The 15,552-nt window shown below is 43.8% G+C and overlaps 1 long non-coding RNA gene across 1 annotated transcript in view; it reads left to right on the top strand.

Moving 5' to 3' along the window:
- Positions 1-869: 869 nt before the first annotated feature.
- LOC105094508 (uncharacterized) overlaps positions 870-15,552 on the top strand; it is a 202,218-nt gene continuing 187,535 nt past the window's right edge. The window contains exon 1 of the long non-coding RNA XR_010378936.1: positions 870-924. This is a non-coding gene — a long non-coding RNA (uncharacterized LOC105094508). The remainder of the gene's footprint in view (positions 925-15,552) is intronic.

The following is a 15,552-nucleotide window of genomic DNA, read 5'->3' as shown; positions in this document are numbered from 1 at the left end:
TCTGAATTTTGAACATATTTTCAGATTGTGCACTGGCATGGGGCATTTTAGAGAGAGATGATGTGTAAGTTATGAAAGGATACATCCGGGGTAGAAAATTTTTTTTTTAAATTGTATCCAGACGCTAAACATCTTCACGTGTTTTGATATGCAGATACCTCTTACTCTGATCTGGGTCTGGAAGCTTGATCTGGAAAGGCCTTTAAACTGGCATTTAGGATGTGGCGTTCTTTAGAAAGAAAGCGAGTTTTCTTTTCTCCAGGGGAACGACAGTTTAGGACAGGCGCAAAGCCAGGAACATAACCAAGGGCAGGAAAAAATTCACCCCCATGTTCTATTTGTCAAACTGACCTGCAGGTCACAACCTGAAAGTTTATGGATCGGTGAGGCCTTGTCTCTGCATAAGCCTGTTTTCTGGACTTTGGCTGCAGCTAAATTCCTGACTTCTGAAAGAGAAGTGGGTGTGGACTTCCAGCAGGAATAGCCAGTGGGAAGGAAGTAATACTCATTAAGAGGGTCTCATGCAAGCGGTGCTGGGCTAAGCATGCTCAGTGTAAATTCTCCCGAAGCCTGTCAAGCTATGTTTGAACTCGTTCCAGAATACTGGATTTACTTTTTTTTTTTTCTTCCACGAGGAAGAATGCTCGATTAGACTGCATTTTGCCCTGCTTTTCTCACTCTTTCTTCCCTTTCTTTCTTTCTTTCTGTCTTTCTTTTCTCCTTTTCTTTCTGCCAGAAGATTGAAACAATATTCTTTTCCGATCAGTTCAGTAATACAATGCCATTCAGTGTTCACATGGGCACTTCAGTGGAGAAGAAAAGAAACTTTGCTACCTGGAAACAGAAGACTCCTTAGGTCAGTGAATGCTAATAAAGTCCTTAAGGACTTACGGAGCCAGGAGTTAACTTTCCTCAACTGTTAAGGTAATCAACAGCAAATTTAATTGCCTTTTCAACTAAGTGGGTGTACATCAAAAAAAAATTTTTTTTCCACACAAAAAGTATGTTTTTCATACGTTGGAATGATTTTCCAAACACAGGGAAAATATGTCTTTTGGTTAATTTGCATTTGAAAGAACCTCTTTTTGTATTAGAGGCTCTCTCTACCACAAATTATGTGTTTTTCAAACAAATATTGTGGCGAGCTGATGTAGCCACAATGGTCTGAATGTGGATGTGTTCTGTGTTATATTAATTCTTGGCGTGGGTTGGTTTGGTGAAAGTTATTGCTTTTGTTGCTGCCAAAGATGAAAGAGAGTTTGTTTTTCGTTGCTGTTGTTTTTGGAACTTTTGGTGGGCTTTGAGGCTGCACTGTGAGCCCCTTACAGAGAGGAGAGCTGTCTCTTTCTATGTTTAATGTGCATTTTTTGCAACGTTCAACTCTAACTCTGAGAAAGGGGGAAAAGGGTACAGATTTTGTTTTAGAATCTGTGTAGGAGTGAAGTTTTTTTTGTTTTTGTTTTTTGTTTTTAATGTGGTTTTGGAGGGAAATAGTATTTAGAAAGGCAGAAACAAGGTTTGTAAAGAAGGAATTGAATCAAGACCTTCTTAGTGAAAGTAAGCACTGAATGCAAAAATATTCCATGCTATATACTCGTTGAGTTTTGTTTCAGTTAATAATTTTACTCTTAATTTAAAAAAGTAGATCAGACTTTAAGGTGCTATCTTTATAGTATCAATTGATAACATGGAAGACTCAGACATTAGGATCTCACAAAAAGCAAGTTAGCAAAGGCGGTCCCTTTAAAACATCTGAGGATTGAGGTTATGAAACCACATGGCTTCATGAAGGAACAGTGCATCTTGGGCTAATGCAGTTTAATATTACTCAAGAATTTTAAGAGTAAAAGGGGATTTATTTCTTTTCAAAAAAGAACAGCCAGGCGAGGATTATTGATCAGTCAGGGATTAAATATTTGCTGGAATACAAAGCATCACATGTTATCAATGTGTAAATCAGACTGGCCAGCTATTCAGGGGATGTAAATGAAAATACCGCAGTCTCGTACGAAATCAAATGCATTAGCACCTCTGCCCTCGTTCTCCATCTTTATGTCCCAGAAACGGACGATAGAGGTGGGGCGGCATGTGAAATAAGACTTAGCTGGTGAGCTGACCTTGCTCTTTTAACTTCTGTCCATCTGTTCTAACCAGGCAGCTGAAGCAGTGAGCAAAGTGGGAGGGAAGGGGACCCCAGGGGAGACAAGAAGAGGCGAGACCCCGCCAGGGCTGCGATCTGCTCCCCAGCCTGTGGGGAGCAGACATACGTAGAGGAGCTAAGTGGATACATCTAAATCCGCTTCCTTCTGCTCCCAGGGCTTTGATTCAGTACCGGTCCTGCAGTTCTGCACCTGCCTCTGTTTTTCATAAGTAAAAGCTTCTCTGATGCGTGGATGGCGGTTTATTTGATACAGATCGATCCCCAAGGAGATAGCCAAAGTAATTCAGTCTTGTTTTGTTTTTTCCTTGCTTCCCTAACATGTGGCATAGATCTTGATGAGCTTAATTGAAACGACAAATCCTTTCGGGGATGGGAAAGCACAGTTCTCCACGAAAGTGTGTGTGTGTGTGTGTGTGTGTTTGTGTGTGTATGCGCGCACACGTACATGCGCCTACATGCCACTTGCAGCCTGGGCTCTGGGACAGTGCTGCTTGCAAGGCTGTGCATGGCTGAAGGCATTTGTCTGGAGTCGGGGACCTTTCACTGTCTTGGCTGTGTCTGTGTTGAAAGAGGAGGCACACATTCTGGAGCCTTCTATAACTCTTTTCTCTGACTCCCTTTTCCTATCGCTGCACCTCTCCCTAGCCCTGTTCCCCCTTCATGACCTGTGTCTTAAAGAATAGCACTGAAACCTTTTGAGGCACAAAGGAAAACCAAAGGGTATGCATAGAGGCAGAGAACAAACAAAGACAGGCCTCTTTGTGTTCACATCTGGATAAAATTTAGATTGTGACAAGGGAAAGTGAGTGGGAGGAAAGAAAATTCTGACATCACATTTAAAAAAATGCATATAATTGACTTCCTAGAGATTTTCCTCATCTCACATGTTCTGAGTGCTTTTGTATCCTGCCCACACCCTATCCATTGGACTTGGGGAAGGCATTGTCATATCCTTATTTCAGAGGGAAGTCCAGTGGTTTGTCCCAAGCAGTGGTGCACGGAGCCCTCAAGCTCCAGTCCAAGACTCTACCTGCGCCATAAGACGAACAACCTGGGGTCAGATTCTGCGTCTGAGACTCAGTTTTCCCATTCATTTGGAGATTTTGGACAATGGCAGTTATTTTGTGCAACAATTTCTCCAACTGAGTCTGTTACGATGATGGTTTCTTGAATTGGAGAAGTGCTGGAAACCTTTCAGGGAGCTTTGACATCTTTCCTTTTATCTTCCCTTCAGCACTGCCCATTAAAATCGATTGGGCCACTGGTGGCATTTTCATTTGACAAATGATGAAACCAAAAGGTTGAATGACTTGCTGCCTAAAGTCAGATAGAGGCTGGGTGGGAATTCAGGTTGCCCAGCTTCACATTTGAAATTCTAGACCATCCTGCTTCTCTGTGGGGACCTCTGGGCTACCGCAGTAGGGAGCATATAGTAAGAGGAATTCCATGATTCATGAAGGTGGAAGAGTGGCAACGCCAGGAACCTTCAGTGTCACTAGTCCCGTTACGAAGGAGAACACTCAGGCTGGGAAAGTTAGGTACTTCGCCCATAGTCACACGTAGGGAGTTGGGGAACTGGCTTTAAATCTCATCTGTAGGACCCCAAAGTATGTGCCATATAGTGTAGTGACAAAGCACGTGGAGTTTTCTGGGTTTCTTTGCATCTCTTTTCCCTTGTGTGTAGAGGGGGGAGACCCAGTACAGGGTTGCTGCGAGGACTGTACGAGATGATGCATGTACCATACTTAGCGTGGTGCTTCGCACAGAGTAAACGCTACAGTTTTTTGAACGATGCGTGTTCTTAGGTTGTCTGTGTCCTGCACCACCCAGTATAAGTGCCAGCTGTTCTGGCTGTGATTCCCCGTCTGCTCTTAGCTCAGTTCCCAGATCCTCATGACGATTGTGTTATTGAGTTAACATCAGATGAGTAGCATATGCATTGAAAACTCAAAAACTGTGCGCAATGGCGTGGGGAGGTCGCTGAGACAAAAGCAGTGGTCTCCTTGGTCTGTGTCCAGGGAGAGGCTGGAGGAAGGTCATCCAGGCAGATGCGTCTGAGATAAGCAATACCGTCAGGTGGCCTTTGAGTGCTGCGAGCAGGCTCCTTGCACATGAGGAATCTCTGTGGGGAAGGACGGCTGGCCAGAGGTTATGCTAGGACTGTGGGTGGAGAGAAACGAGCGAAGGCACGTGTACAGGGAGGCCGGCGATGTGCCAACATATTACGTTTCTTGGCCCTTCTGTGCAGCACTGACTGGGTACCTGGGCTCGGAAGCTCCAGGCTTACACATGGCGTGAAGTTCCCAAGATCCCCTTAGAGGAAGCTCAGGGCCTTGATTCTGACCATGTCAGTGGTTTCTAACTGAGTGTCCTCTGAACAGAGAAGTGTAAATCCAGTCACAGGGCTGCGGAGTGAGACGGGGGGCAGGGCCGTTTCCCTCAGAGCGCGTTGGGTCTGGCAGAATAAGCAGCACCTACAGCGGCACGGAGCGCTGAGGTGGAGATGGACGAAGCAGGTGCGGTGAGGCCGACTCCAGGGACGGAGGAGGATGAGTAGAGGTTTTAAATGTCAATTCAAAACTCGTAAATTCTTTAGCATTCAGTGTTCTCCTTCAGATGCCTCATTGTGACCTTCGGCCACTTGTCCCGGCTGGGAAGGGACAGTCACTCTGTGGGGTGGGGGGATGGAGATGGGTGTTGGTTTCTTGAGCACCTATTGTGTACCCAACACTAGGAGTGTTTTATGCTTTACCAACATTCTTTAAAGTTCACAATATCCCTGGGAAGTTTGAAGAGGAGGAAATCTACTCTGAGGGGCGAAGTGTATAGTCCACTCTCTGTCCACCCGGGTTCAGCCAACCATGGGTTGCCCATGGAGGGCCAGCTGTACTGCCCAGTGGTACATAGGCTCTTGAGCACGCGCAGATTTTGGTACCTGCGGGAAGGTAGGGGTTCCTGGAACCAAGACCCTATGGATACTGAGGTCCAGCTGCGTGTGGCCACTGAGGCAAAGAGGGTTCACGTGATCCACCAACTGGGTGAACCATGCCGTGTGTAATAGGAAAGCCTCCAAAAATCATTTTTGATAGAAAAAGATGGCTCAGTAGACTTGGCTATTGAGTAGTATTTCTGCAAGTTTCTTAGATGGGAGATACCTATGTCTTGCCTAATTCTGGATCCGTCAATGTGTATTGTCCAGAGTTGGGCACATCTGGCTCATGAAGAGGTGGTGCTTAATCAGCTCTATGCACTGCCTGCCTATGGGGAGCCGTTCCACTTGAACAACAGATCCAAATCATCTGCCCCCCACTCCATTAGATCCTTAAAAGTTTTGCAGCTTCAGAAGTGTAGACCTCATTAATTGTAAGGTAGATTAACGTAGTTTAAAAATAGGATTTGGAGTGAAATGACTGGGATTTGGGTCCCGACCCTGATGTTTTCTAGGTCTGTGACTTTGAGTAAGTTACTTCACCTCACCATGATTTGACGTTTATCCATTACGAAATGATCACCATGCTAGTTACCATCTGTCATCACTTATAGTTATTATATTATTGACTGTTTTCCGTATTCTGTATATTACATCCCCACGAATTGTTTATTTTATAACTGGAAGTTTGTGCCTCTTAATTCTGTTCACCTATTTCACTCATAACCTCACCCTCCTCTCTGGCCCACCAGTTTTTTCTCTGTATCTATGAATCTGTGTCTGTTTTGCTTGTTCATTTTTTATTTTTTGTATTCCACATATAAATGAAATTATCTGGTATTTTTCTTTCTCTGACTTATTTCACTTAGCATAAACCCCTCCAAATCCATCCATATCATTGAAAATGACAAGATTTCATTCTTTTTAAATGGCTGAGTAGTATTCCATTGACTCCAGTTTTGAAAGAAAGTCAGTGTGTGTGTGTGTGTGTATGTGTGTACACATGCACCACATCTTCTTTATCCATTCATCCATTGATGGACACTTCATTTCGTTACATTGAAATCTCTTTAGCTGCCCAAATTAACTTAACATTTCCTAAATTAGTGAAAGATGCAAGACTTTGAAAGAATAGGAAAACTAGATAGAAAATGTAGCCAGTCTAGAATTTGGTTGAGTGTAAGAAGTTCCTAAATGCAATGAGAAATGAACAACAAATCAGAATATCAAACAAATTGTTGACACACATGTATTTCCCCCATACTCCCTGAGAAGGTGGGAGAACCACCCTACCCATTAGGATGGCTACTTAAACAACAACAACAAAACATGTGTTGGCAAGGATGTGGAGAAACTGGAACCCTGTGCATTGTTGGTAGAAATGTAAAACAGTGCAGCTGCCATGGAAAACAGTATGGCAGTTTCTCAAAAAGTTAAAGCGTAGAGTTACCATATGAAATAGCAGTTCTGCTCTGAGCATATAACCAGAAGTGAAAGGAGGGTCTCAAAGAGATATTTGTACACCCATGTTCATAGCAGCATTATTCACAGTAGCCAAATGGTGGAAGAACCCACGTGTCTATGGATAGATGAATGGGTAAACAAAATATGATGTATATATACAATGGAATGTTATTAAGTCCTAGAAAACATGGAAATTCTGACACATGCTACAATATGGATGAACCTTGAGGACGTTATGTAAGTGAGGCAAACCAGATTTATGCTATGCTGTAGTCTACTGACTGTATGATAGCATTATGTCTAAAAAACCTACATACCTTAATTAAAAAATACTTTATTGCTAAGAAACACTAACCATCATCAGAGCCTTCAGCAAGTTGTGATAGGATGGTGGTTGCTAATGGTTAAGGGGGCTGTGGCAATTTCTTAAAATAAGACAACAATGAAGATTTGCCATGTTGACTGACTCTTCTTCGTTTTATGAATGATTTCTCTGTAGCACGCCATACTGTGGGATAGCATTTTACCTATCATAGAACTTCTTTCAAAATTAGAGTCAGTCTTCTCAAATCTTGCCACTGCTGTATCAACTAAGTGTATGTGATATTCTAAATCCTTTTGTTATCATTTCAACAGTCTTCACACATCTTCAGCAGGAGGGGATTTCATTTCAAAAAACCACTTTCTTTGCTCATTCATGAGAAGCAACTCTTCTTTCTGAAAGTTTTCTTAAATAATAACACCTGAAAGTCAGAGTGACTCCTTGATCCGTGGCCTGCAGAATGGATGTCGTGTGGGCAGCATGAGGACAACGTTAATCCTGTTATCCATCCCCATCAGAGCTTGGGTGACCAGGTGCATTCTCAATGAGCAGAAATAGTTTGACTGGAATCTCTTTTTTCTGAGCAGTAGGCCTTAAAATGTTCAGAAAACCACAATGTAAACAGATGTGCTGTCACTCAGGCTTTGTTGTTCCATTTACAGAGCACGGGCAGAGTGGAACTGGCATCATTTGTAAGAGCCTTAGGATGTCTGGAATGGTAAATGAGCAGTGGCTTCAACCTAAAGTCACCAACTGCAGTAGCCCCTAACAAGAGAGTCAGCCTGCCCTTTGAAGCTTCGAAGCCAGGCATTGACTTCTCCTCTCTAGCTATGAAAGTCCTACATGGCATCTTCCTCCAATAGAAGGCTGTTTTGTTTATACTGAAAATCCGTTGTTCAGTGTAGCCACCTTCATTAATCATCTGAGCTATGCCTTCAGAATAACTTGCTGCAGCTTCTACTTCAGCGCCTGCTGCTTCATCGTGGACTTCTCATGTTACGGAGATGGTTTTTGCCCTTAAACTTTATGAACCAGTCTCTGCCAGCTCCACACTTTTCCTCTGTAACTTCCTCACCCCAGCCTTCTTAGAACTGGAAAGAGGCAAGGCCTTGCCCTGGGTTACTAGGCTTTGGCTCAAAGGGTTGTTGTGGCTGGTTCGGTCTTCTGTCCAGACCACTGAAACTTTCTCCGTGTCGGCAGTAAGGCTCTGTCACTGTCTTATCACTCCTGTGTCCACTGGAGTAGCACTTTTGTTTCTCTTTAAGAGTCTTTCCTTTGCCTTCACAACTTGGCTGTTCGCTGCAAGAGGCCTAGATTTTGGCTTATCTCAGGTTTCGATGTGTTTCCCTCAGTAAACTTAATCGTTTCTAGCTTTTGATTTAAAGTAAGAGATGTGTGGTCCTTCCTTTCACTTGTAGGGTTATTCATTTGCCTAATTTCAGTATTGCTGTGTCTCAGGGAATGGAGAAGCCCGAGGAGAGGGAGTGAGGTGGGGGAGTGGCTGGCTGGTGGAGCAGTCATAACACACAGGAGGTTTATTAGGTTGGCCGTCTTATTTGGGTGCAGTTCGTGGCACCCCGAGACAATAGCAGTAGTAACATCAAAGACCTCTCTCTGATCACAGATCACTGTGACAAATATAATAATAAAGTTTGAAATATTGTGAGAGTTACCGAAATGTAACAGACATGAAATGAGCAAATGTTGTTGGAAAAATGGCCCCAATAGACTTGCTTGACATAGGATTGCCATATACCTTGAATTTGTAAATAACATTATATATTTGCCAAGTGTGATACATTGAAGCTGAATAAAATGAGGCACGCCTTTATTGTATGATTCCTCTTAAAGGAGTTACCTACAGAAATCAAATTCATAGAAACAAAGAAGTTTGGTGGTTGGTTGCCGGGTGCTGGGGGAGAGGGAACATGGAGAGCTGTTCTTTAATGGACACAGAGTTCTTTTGGGGAAGATGAAAAAGTTCTGGAGGTGGATGGTGGTGATGGTTGTACAATAGTGTAAGTATACTTAATGCTGTTAAACTGTGTATTTAAAAATGGTGAAGGTGGTAAATATTATGTTATGTATGTATATTTTAGCATAATTACAAATGAAAAAGATTGAGACTATAAGAAAGCCAAGATATTAGATAATTTATGAGGGTTTAGACACTGCAAGTGTTTGTTTCATTACTGACACTCTTTGTGCAAAGATCAGGCTCAAACTTAGGAGGCACAGAGAATAATGTCATTCAATAAACGCAGCTTGTGGAAGTGAGAAAAACAAGAGGGAACAGAGGAGAAAATGAGGCTCTCGGTACAGAGCAGTGGAAATTCCGGAATTCCGGTAGGGTGCTTTGGGGTAGGGGAGCTACGTGAACACTGTGCTCACATAGCAAGCAGGCCCCTTGAACTTAAATTGTGTATTTGGGGGGCATTTAGTGGCTGATATAGATGGTGGAGGTCTCGACAGCCTTCCTGAGCCACCGATTTTGGGTAGACCCTGAATTTGCTATTGGATTAAATTTTCATCCGGGCTCACGTTGGTGAGAGATGTGTGGTGAGAAAAGTCGTAGAACTCAAGAGAAATGGAGAAGCTGAGACTGAGGGAGGGAGGAAGAGTAACTGGTATCTGTCGGGCACCTGTGCTGGACCAGCTGTTTCTGTGTGTCATCCACCTAATCCTCTCAGTCGCCTCTAAGGTGGATTTCGTGTTGGCATGTTATAAGGGTGACTCTCCTAAGGTCCTTCTGCTCCGGAGTGCTGAAGCCAGGACTAGAACCCAGGTCCGTGACTGCCCAAGGCTCACTCTGATTCATCACACTTCGCAGCTTTAGGAATTAGATTTCTTTCTTAACCATCTAGATGCCCTGGCTTAGCTGTCAGCAGCTGTCGAGGGGACATTTTCCTGGAACAGATGTAGATTTCACACACTCAGCTCAGGGCCATCCAGGGGGCTTCCTGGGGGTCCCAGCGTGAGCACCCACAGTCTGAACATCATTTTTAATTTCCACAAATACTTGCACAACAACACTAAGCCTTCCCAGGGAAAAAAATGCTCCAGCCGCACAGGTGTCTGGGAAGCGTCTGAGCTGTGATGCGATCCTGGGTTCAGGTTCTGGGATCCTTGAACCCGAGGGCACCGGCCCCTCCCTGGAAGGCTGTTCTCAGGCTCCTTTGTTTGGTTTATGTATAGCCATCAATGCATCATTCCTTCTGCTTCAGCTGTTTGAGAATCCCATCTTCTCTATTGATTTCCCACAGAACGTTTACTGCTCTCCAAGGTGTGACCTGTACCTCTGGCTAATTTATTTCTGTCAGGGCTGTAGGATTTAGGAATGAAGGGGGAGGGGAGGGGAGGGAGAGAGGGAGGCGAGAAAGCACTGTGTCCAAGATGTGGGAAATAAATTCAGCCCCGGAACCCCCGACAGGCACGCCTGCAGCCCTGGAGGGCAGGTCTGTGCCCACAGCAGCGAGGAGACTTTGTTTGAAAATCTGCTCAGTGAGATGGAGGCTGCAGCCACGGGGTTTCAGAAGGCCAGGAATTATAGCAGGGCCCCCCGGGGATGGAAAAGCAAGGGAAGAATGTGTTTGAAAATAACATCTTGGCGGTTCAGGAGCCAGTCACCATATTGAGCAGGATGTGGTAGGTTTTTTTTTTTCCTCTTTTTAATGAAATGATGGAAAACTCTTCCAGGGGCAGGGGGGCGACTAGTGAAGTCATATTCTCATCTTCATTATGGGGTTTTCGACAACAGGGCGTTCCCGTGTCAGTCCTGGAGCTGTGATTACAGTGGCTGACATGTGAGATATTAAATCAAACCGCTTTGACATAAACCTCCCTTTCTCTCCATGCCTGGAACGTTCTGAGTTGCCCTTTTCATGATCTGATTTTATTAGATAACTTTTTGAACGCCCACTTTATTTATTTTTCCTGTGGAAACAGCTTATGTCATCTTAGAAAATCTGGTTATAGACTTATACAGGGAAGGATGTCAGTTATTTACTGTTTCCGCCTCGATGGTGACTCACCTTTGTTAAGTGAGTAGGTAAGTTATATGTGAAGGGCATTTTAAGGTGTTCACAATTTTTTTCATGTACTTTGTCTTATTTCCATAATAATGCTAAGAAGGAGGGCTTATTATTTTTAGTACATAGTTGGCAAAATGCTGGTTTGTTATTACCCAGCTTGCTGCCGAGCTAAGGTCACATGGCTGATAAATAGAAAATACAGGATTCAAGTCTAGTTCCGAGTTCCTGGCTCAGGTTGCAGTACATGATAGCCCAGGAGTGCGGGGGGCGCAGCTCTACCACGATCACCCCCTGGACAGCAGAAGCTGGGGGGTGAGAGGCACAAGAGTCCGATTTGCCCACCTCTTAGAAGGACACTAATGGGATGAATCTGAAGTGACCCAAACATGCAGACTTCTAAGCTCCCACTCCTATGATTTACGCCTAGGGTCAGTCCATCTGGAGTAAGAACAGTAAGACATTTCCTAGTGGCTGTTTGCTCCCTCCTTCCCATATACCAACCTCCAGCCCCACCCCAGCAGATTCTTTGTCACTCTCTATAGGGGATAATGTAAAATAAATCATCACCCCTTTGTGTATTACCATCACTTATGATGGACCCTGCCTGGGCTGGGTGTCAGGTGAGGCTGACTAGTGGAGTTCATGCCTGTAAGTCCCCAGCACTTGAAGGACCGCTCCCTTTTCCACGGCATGTTGTGCGAGGGGCTTCTGGGGTGTCAGCAGGAGAGCAAGATGGCGGCGGCGGTGGGCTGGCGGGTCCTTCGCAACTTGGACCTAGTCTACCTGGAACCGTTTCACTGTGGGGAAGAGCAGCCCACTGCATCTTGCCTGGTGGCCAGAAAAGCCATCTCTGTGTCTCCTTCAGAGCCTAAAAGAGCCTCAGAGCCTCAGAGCCTCAGTAAAGAGCCCCCAGACTTGATTCTTAGATACATAGCATGACAGTATTATCGAAGAGATTTCTATCCTGAGTAAGTGCTTGTCATTAAAGAAAAGAGCATAATCTTGGAGAGAAATAAACACGTCCAGTGTGTAGGGATCAAACGTAGCTGTGATGATCCCTGGAATAACTCAAGTTATTTTGATTTAAAAATACCTGGACTTTGAAAAGAAACATGCAGTCTGCCTTTAGAGTCTGCAGGCTGCATCCCCGCCGTCTCTGAGGTAACCTTTATCTCAGGCCTTAGGATTTTGGAGAGGGGTGAGTACGATACAAAATCAGAAATGCTCAGGAGAAAGTCCTGTTTGCTTCCACATCAGCAGCGTGCCAGGTGTTTTGCTGCTTCTCCCGCCTGGAGCAATTTTTATTTCTTCACTCCTTTCCTGTTTTGCAAGCTGATCTGGGATACTGGTACCTTCCTAGAGGTCAGCCCAAGGCAGCATGGTGTTTCAGAGAAAACACAGGACTTCGAGATTTGAAGAGCCAGAGTTTTGGGCCCTGTTTCCACAGTGTAAATTGTGTGGCCATAGCATTTAACCATCACGATCCATTTTTGCATCAGTAAAATGGGTAGATGAACATCGATCCTAACTCACAGGGCCGTTGTGAGGACCTCCAGCGACAGCCGGTGGTCGACTGTTTCGTAAATTTGAAAGCGCTGTACAGGAAAGAATGTATCCTGTGTTATCTTGAGTTCTTAAAATGTCTGTGCAGTCGGTATTACTTCAGTTATCTGTGCTATCACAGCGGCATCCCGGCATCCAGAATGTCAGTATTTAACACTAAAACGTATTTGGGGCTGTGTCTTGGAATCAGCCTACAGCTCACCACTAAATATCAAACCCAAACCTTGTCCCTTCTCTCTTCCACCTCCTGCCACACTTTCTAAATATCCTGCCGCTTTGCTCTGAGGGTTTGTTCACCCTCACATCCACCCCTGTTCCTCCGTAGAGGTTCACCTGGGAACCCCTTTAGTTTAAGCCCCTTCACCAATAGGGTTCCATCTCGCTGCTCCAGGAGATTCCAGAGTTACTGGGGCACAGAGGTGCGGGCTGGGCTGGGCAGGATGCAGGAGGAACCACTGCCAGGAGGGGATGCTGGGTTTCAGACATCTCCCTTCTCAAATTAGAATGTGTTTTCTAATACAAATAACAGAACACATATGTCTTCAGTCTACTAATGTGCTAACAATGTAGGTCTGCCGCATGATGGGCTAGCTTTTTGGTGGGCTAATAGGGAGATCTGCAAACCCCTTATACAATTGTTGATTTGGGAAAATTCTTTATGAATTACAAGGACTGACTTACAAACATATGTTTGCTATGACTTGAGGCTTTTCTTGTCCTGAATGTGAGAACTTTTCTTGCAGATTTATTCAGCAGAAATATTTCGTACTCAGTGTAGTGAGTAGTAATGGGGTTGGTGTGAACGCTGATGCTGGGGTGAGTGGAAAGGGATGGGGTCCCATCCCAATTCTGCTATTTACTGACTCTGACGCTGCACAGCAACGTAAGCTCTTTACTTCTCAGTTTCCTCACCTACAAAATACAGATGTCAGTAATAGGACTCAGTTCACGGGGTTTTTGTTCAAAATGCATCACAGACTATAACAAGCTTCTACAAAGAGTTGTTGTAGTGACTTAGTGCAATTTTAGAACAGCTTTCCATTTTGTTGGACAGATGATGACTGGCTTCTGGGTGAGGACTCTTAAGAGTGTGTTCACTGATGGTAGGGAGTTCAGCAAGTACTGAAGACCAAAAATTACCGTAAGTGCTTGATATACGCATAAGGAGTTGACGAAACTGTGGTATATATGTAGAAGGGAGTATTATGCAGCCGTAAAAAGAAACGTGATACTGATACGTGCTACAGTGTGGACAAACCTTGAAAACATTATGCTAAGTGGAAGAAGTCAGTGGCAAAAGCTTGCCTCCTGTATGGTTCCATTTATATAAAATATCCAGAATAGGTAAATCCATAGAAATAGAAAACAGATTGATGATTGCCAGGGGCTGAGGGGAGGAGGTATGGATAATGGGTATGGGGTTTTCTTTGGGGATGATAACATTTTAGAACTAGACAGAGGTGATGGTTGCATAGCATTGTGAATGTACTAAATACCACTGAGTTGTTCACCTTAGAATGGTTAATGGTTAACAGTTTTATGGTATGTGCAGTTTTAAAAAATACTATGGAAGAAGAAAACCACCTAAATAAGTTGATTGTATGGGACGCCTTCCTGGCTCTCTGTGTAGTCTTGGTCATTTGGTGAGTTTGTGAAGACAGTCTACTTCCCTGCATTTTATTTTTCTGCCTTTCTTAGCCCCATCTTAACACCGTGGTTTTTTGTCCCACCTCAAGGACTCCAGTTCTGTTTGAGTCACTTCTTGCACTTACTCCTTCTTTCATTCACTTGGTGTCAAGGAGAATGACAGCATGTCATGGAGGACGGAGGACACTGAGCTGGTCCTGCTGTGTGACGTTGGCAGGCATCTTAACCTCTCTGACCTTAGGAAGACTCAACTAGATCACTTGTCGGTACTCTTTCAGTTTTAAATTTCTAGTTTCAAGAAATAAGAAATGCATTATTAGGTTTCCTTTAAATCTTCTGCCAGCTAATTTCTCCGATCCTTCTACTTTGAATTCATTTACCAAACCTAGCTAGACAGACAGAAAAAAATAAATTACACTTTGAATTAGCCTTTTTTTTTCATTAGACCTCAATAATGAGGAGAAAATTCATCTCCATGTCTGTGGTAAAACTTCTTTGACCACAGGAAACCTTTCTTCATGTTTTTTAAGATAAAAATGCCCAAAGCGTGAAACTGATAAACTTTGAAGGTTTGAAAAGTACCAGAAATGATTTTTATCTTTAATTATAATACGTAACAGAAAAATAGACACTGCAATAACTTAATAGCCCATCAAAACACTATCTTCAAGGGTCATTTAGCATTTCCATGATAAATCGCTATTTTTAGAAGCTTATATAACCAAACAAAGAATGTGTTCTTGGCTATGGCTATGAAGACAAGTTATTATCGTGGGAGGGACAAAGGAATCCGAGAGGCTCGTGAGAGACAGAGCCAATTGCAGAGAACACTTTATAGAGCGCCCTTCTCTTTCGTCTCCGTTTTCTGCAATCAGGATAATGCCGTGCGTTTCTGAGCCATTTTCATTTTTGAAGTGCTTTTTCATCATTAGCTAATAAATACTCATGAATGAATTTTCCTCCTCGTCTTGGAAGTTGGAGGAAAAAGATAATCGCTTTCCAATTCGTAAGTATTCTTCCCCTTGGGGCCTCCCTTCTTGTGCTTTCTAATGGAAACAAGAAATAAATTATACCTACTCATTTGAAAGGACCAAAGACTACCATTCCTTCCATAGAGAGCACCTGGAAATTTGCATCCGGTATTAATGACCTTCGGTAACTACCTGACTATAGCAGTAGAAGGAATGTCTGTCTCCCATTACCAAGCTCTATTCTGCTTAGTGTCTCAGGAGCACCGTTACCAGGAGGGGTACCCTGGAGGATCTTCTCAGGGAGCTGAGTGTGGAGAGTTGAGCTGAGAGAAGATGGTTTCTGTCTAAGCAGGGGTTTCCAATGAGCTTCATGTCTCTGATTTCTAGGGTCAGAAAGTTACGGTTTTGGTATTTTCTTTTCTTTTGTATCACCCATGCTTCTCCTCTCATCTTCGTTCCGTTTC

Source organism: Camelus dromedarius, chromosome 34 (assembly GCF_036321535.1).
Source record: "Camelus dromedarius isolate mCamDro1 chromosome 34, mCamDro1.pat, whole genome shotgun sequence".
Classification (NCBI taxonomy): domain Eukaryota; kingdom Metazoa; phylum Chordata; class Mammalia; order Artiodactyla; family Camelidae; genus Camelus; species Camelus dromedarius.
The sequence above is the reverse complement of the archived record's forward strand: the minus strand, read 5'-3'. Positions and strand labels throughout refer to the sequence as shown.